Here is a 5,858-nt window from a genome sequence, read left to right on the forward strand (position 1 = left end):
GATCATCCAGTTCCAACCCCCTCCACAGGCAAGGACGCCTTCCACAAGACCTTCCACCAGACCAGGTTGCTCCAGATGGTTGAGTAAAGCCCTGACACCTTGCAAAGCCTTCAGGTGACATGGCCATGCCATGTACCCAGTGTCCCCAAAAGCTGGGGGCTGTCCAGGTGCCCAGGGAGCAGGACAGTACCTCAAGTGGACGAGGTCTCTGCTTTAACATTGCGAAAGCGCACGCTTATGTAAAAACATGCTCAAAGTTTTATACATGTAGAATTTCCTACCAATAAATCACACAAATGGATATCTACACCGGGTAATAAAACTGAACAGATTCTAAAACTGATCGGTAAAGTTGCTCATAAATTGCTGTTTTTAGCAAGCTGTAAACAAAAGCTGCATAAGCACCAAGTGAGCCTTAGGAGGGACATGGCACACAGAGTGCTCCAGCTGCTGCCTGCAGGGAGAAGGCACAGGGTTTGGGCAATGTTTGAAATCTTTTGTTATTGCCCAGCATAAACATTCCATCTCCAGCTCGATACACTGGCAACAACAGGACAGGAGGGAGCAGGAGTAAATGCTGTGACTTTGTGGCCCCCCGTGGTGCTCTCCTCCTTGCAGGGGTTTACACGACCCAGCATACCCACAGTTTGATGGGCTGGCCAAGGCATATCTCTGTGCTCTCTATATTTTATTTACTTGTATTTCAACAAAAGAAAAAAAGCACATGCAAATCATGCACTGAAGGCAATACTTACCTGACAGGAACAGAAATTATGTGGGATTCCCAGAGCAGACACCACAGATGAACACACTGTAAACTCACCTTTTTTGTTTCAGAATGACACAGAAATGACTATTTTAGCTGCCTGTCCGGCAGCAAAACACACACCAGCAAGGCCCCTGCTCAGCCCTGCAGATTGGATTACCTGCACAGAGGACCTGGAATCTGCCAGGAACAGCCCTTCACAGAGTGGGTGCTCCAGGTGGCAGAGGCAGAGATGTCAGCTTTGATTTGAGCTAACAGAAAAGAATCTTTGGATGGAAAAGCTCCAGGACCTTTGAATTAAATGAAAGACCAGAACACTCCACAGAATGTCTGCAATAACAGTCTCTACAGAAAATTATGAGGAACTACATAAATCCACCCTCTTCCTCTTCACACAGGCTCATTAAAGCAGTACTGACTCTCTGGGCAGCTATAATTCTGCTGAGTGATACCCTGGAATCACCCTGTCAATACCCAGTGGTGTGCTGCCTCTCCAACTATCTGTGCCCCTAATATTCCTCTCTTTGATGGGATTTGCTGACCTTTAATCTGATGCTAGTTTACTCTCATCACTGAAGTGCAAGTCAGAGAGCAATAAAACGGCAACCTCACTGATTCAAAAGGGAGAGCTAAAGCGCCACTAACTGTGAATCTAACCTTTTGGAATGGCTCTGCCTTAAAAGGGGAAACACGAAGTGCAAGGCAGCTAAAACAAACAATATTTAATGCTGACTACAAGATTTATGGCAGCCCTCTTTGCATGAGTATTAAATTGGGATTCCAGGGCTGTAAATTGAGGAAGAGGAGAGGGAAGCCAGCACAGACAGAGCAAGGCCCCTTGCAGCCCCTTCCCCGTGGCACGGGCACTGCGGGCACCGCCGGCGCGGGGAGTGATGGGCAGACAGCAGCAGAGCTGCCTGAGCCAAGAGCCTGACAGAGTTCAAGAAGTGTCTGGATAATACCCTCAGGTACATGGTGAGACTCTTGGGGATGGTCCTGTGCAGGACCAGGAGTTGGACTCACTGATCCTTGTGGGTCCTTCCAACTCAGCACATTCTGTGATTCTGATTCTGTGAGAGACCTGACCCCAAAAGGACAGCCCAGGGAGGTGACAGGTGTGAGCTGCATTACTGGTGTCAAGGGGATGGATGTGCAGGAGTGTGTGAGCATCCACTCCCAGGGAGCCCAGTGCTGGAGCTGGAGCTGGAGCTGGAGAGCCCTGGGAGCAGCCACAGGCCCCACTGCCAGGCATTGCTGGGCTGCCTGACACAGCCCCCTCCAGCCCCTCACACCCCTTTGCCAGTGCAAAGCACTCAGAGAGTCCTCGTGGCCCTTAATCATGAGCCAGGGCCACAAGGAAATGAGATCTTGTGCTGCTGGAGAGGGTACAGGGTGCAGCTGCCCCAGGACAGGTCCCTTGGCACAGGGAGCAGAGTGCTGGGGCTGAGGGGATGGGGAGAAGTTTGTCCTGACCAACCCCCTCCAGCTGGGTGGCCCCAAAGGAGTCTCTCTGGGAGGAGGCACTGTGTAGCACACACCCCTTGTAGGAGGGAAATCAAGTAGAAATAAAGGTTCTTCAAATGCTGGTGCCCTTCCCCAGAGGAGCCACTGGGGGCTGTCGCTTGGCCTGTCCCCACCTCTCCAGCCCTGAGCTGAGACAGGGACCCCCTGTCCAGCCACACTCATCACCATCCAGACATGTCCAACAGACACAGTGACAGCAGAGCTGGAGAGTGGCCTGTCCCTGCACAGGCCACACGGCATCTCCACCTATTCTTTTAGTTACTCCCTAAACTACAGGAAATCACAACCTGCAGCATGAGCCCGACGTTCCAATGGGCCCTTTACCTATCCCAGAGGGACTGACCACCACTGCATCACTGGGTCAGGGTGCAGGAGTGTGGCCAGGCACTGTGAGGGCGTGCACCCAAACCCAGCACTACCCCTCGTTAGTGCCTCCCGAGTGACCATTCCCGTGGCCAGCACACAGAGAGGGGTGTGACCCTGAGGAGCACCACCAGTACCCCCAGCGGCACCCCAGCAGGGGAGTGTGTGCACAGGGCAAGCAAATAAAGGAGACAAATCTCACACATTGTGTACACACAGATCAACACAAAACACACTGAAATCACAGCACAAAGTAAAAGAGAAATTATTGCATAACAAATTTTTCCTTGGGTCTCTGGGGAAAATAAAGACTGACAGCTTTGGGTTTAACAGGTGCTGCTAGAAGATGAGCTACTTATTAATACTGCTAGGAAGGAAAAAGATGATAAAAACTATAATGTGATTAATTATTTATGTTTACGAGCATGATTTTTAAGAGTTACAGTCTGTCATGCAAATCGCTTGGTCTGGTTCGACTCGACACATCTCAGCCCAGAACGCGCCTGAGGGCTCTGCACAACACGTGCAGTGATTACCACGGCACTGCCGGGCACAGAGCCCCCGCCCTGGCACGGCCTGTGCCTGGCATGAGCCACCTCTCACCCAGCGGCACCGTGGCCAGAGGGGAAAGAGGCTGAAACAGGAGTTTCTCGTGAGCACAGATATTGGGAAAACTCCTGGTGTGACTTCCTTTGCAGGCAAACTGATGGCAGAGTGGAGGAGGTGACAGCCCTGGTGGTCCCCGGCCACCCTCCAGCTCGGAGGCACCACAGGTCCCTGAGGGATGAGGCTCCCTCAGCCTGTGCAGTGACCTGAGCACCACGAAACCGCAGCACCGGCGTCGCCAAAACTGCCGCAGATTTGCATGTAGCAATTACTGCTCAACCCCCCCGGCTCTTCTGAAAAGAAAATTGGACATGAACATTTGCAGGAACTCACAAAGACAGACTTTGTCAGACCTAACAGGGCTGATAAGGGGAGAGCTTTTACAAGGGACACCGAGAGATGTATCAGGCGAGCGCGAGGCTGAATACAAAACAGTATTACTGTAAAAAAGAACAAAGAAAAGGCCTGCTCTGCCTAAGAACTGGTAATACATTAAAAATTTAAAACCTGGCACGACAAATCTGGATACTCCCTGCAGAAGACAACTGATATTAATGAACAGGCCTGTGCATTCATTGTCTGGGATCCCAGAGGAAAAAAATAATGCTGGTTACACTGAATTTTTTAAAGAGAAATTCTTCCCTGCACAAACAGCTCCTCTGCCAAATGATCAGCGTATTCCTGGCAGTTTTAACCATCTAAAACCATTCACCTGCCCAAGCACTGGATTCACCTGAAGGTCCCTCATTTCTCCATGCAATTCCTCAGCACAAGACTCCATCAAAGCCTAGCTGCCCCCACTAGCATTGATTTACTTGGGAAAAAGTGCTCAGGCTTGGCTCAGTGCCCCTCTCAGCTCCAGGAAAAGCAGCTCTCTTGGTACAAAGAGGAGTTTCTGGATTGCCTGACCTGGCAGCACTCAGGGAAGATGAAGAGAAGACAACTCCTTCATTTGCACAGGCCCCCCCGGGTCCTGGAGGAGGGTCCCGGGAGCACCCAGCTGGATTTGGGGCTTGGCAACACTTCCGCAGCCAGGAAAGAATAACCAGAAAGTCTGGAAATGCGGAACACAGCACACACACATTTCTCCCCGGTGGACACAGTATCAACACTTACACAGGCTGGGACAAAGAGCAGGAGAAGCACTCAGAGCTCCACTGGCATTGTCACTCAGTTGGCACATGGAATGTGGAAGTCTCCATGGGAAACCTCTCCAAGTTGTGTCGTAAGATCTGGGCAGCCACAAAGCCCATCAGCTCCACCAAATGTGTCATGGAAAGTGGAAACACGAACCACAGGGAGCTGACAGAAAGAGGAATACATTTGGGAAGGAGGATCTGGGCAAAGCTGGGGGCAGCCAGGGCACCCAAACCCAAGGTTGCACAAGGGGCTCAGGCCCTTGGCTTGAGCCGCCCACATAGCTCCCAGTTCCCCCAGGGCTGTCCCTGAGCTTGCCTTCTCCTGCTCCTTCCCAAAACCCGCATGACTCCTCAGTGGAAGGGCTTTGGAAACACTCCTTACGGCACAGTGCAAACCCTGGGGACACCCAGCACACACCCAAGGCCATGGTGCCAGCTGGTGTGTCCGGCTCAGCACAGAGCTCGGCCACTGGAGCGGCCAGCACGGGGAGGGATGCATGGGGAGGGATGCCCTAAAACCAGCATGGGGAGGGATGCCCTAAAACCAGCATGGGGAGGGATGCCCTAAAACCAGCACAGGAAGGGATGCCCTAAAACCAGCACAGGGAGGGATGCCCTAAAACCAGCATGGGAAGGGATACCCTAAAACCCATTGCCCTCGGCTCCACACAGCATTGCCCTCCCTGCGAGGCTCCAGGGCCGTGTGGCAGCCGCACACTCGAGCGCACAAACAAGCAGAGGCTCGTTGTTACCGCTGTCGCCGCCGCACTCCGGAGGTGCCGGGGTTTGGTGGGAGCCTACCTGCCCGCAGCAACGCGCCGGGGGACACGCCGGGAATATCAGCGGTTTCCAGCAGGGTCACCCGTGCAACACACAATTATGCCGGGGTGAGCTGTGGCAGAGGGAACGCCTCAAGTTTTAAACTGTCATTAGAATACCGTGGCCTGGTTTTAACAATGCAGCAGCGCTTCTAATGATCTTTAAGGTAATTCGCTATTCAGACCCCGAGCAAAAGATGCAAATGTACCACTGAAAGCTCCTTATTAAATACCCACAGGCTACAGTTCTGTACAATAAGTGGTCCAGGTCTTTTTAGAACATCCTAATTAGATGAACAGAGATGCAGAAAAATGCAAAACCAGGTCATGCAGCAAAAATGTTGGGGGGAAAAAAAAAGCTGCCAAACAACCCCCCTCCAAGCCCCTCATTAAACACCCTCCCCCACCCTGCATCCTTTATTAAACCCTCTCAGTGTGATGAAGGGCAGCCAAAGGCTCCCAACCCACCACTGCCCCCAAAACAGAGGTGCCCGATATTGTTAAAGTTAAGTTTTCAGTTTATTGCCAGGGATATGTCTAAGTGATGATATAAATAATACTATGAATAATACATTAAGTAAAAACCCAATCTGAAATTAAATTCGCCTTGGGTTATCTCCCTTTTTCCTATATACATACAGA

The sequence above is a fragment of the Manacus vitellinus genome, unplaced genomic scaffold (assembly GCF_001715985.3).
Source record: "Manacus vitellinus isolate BGI_N305 unplaced genomic scaffold, ASM171598v3 scaffold_27_pilon, whole genome shotgun sequence".
Classification (NCBI taxonomy): Eukaryota; Metazoa; Chordata; class Aves; order Passeriformes; family Pipridae; genus Manacus; species Manacus vitellinus.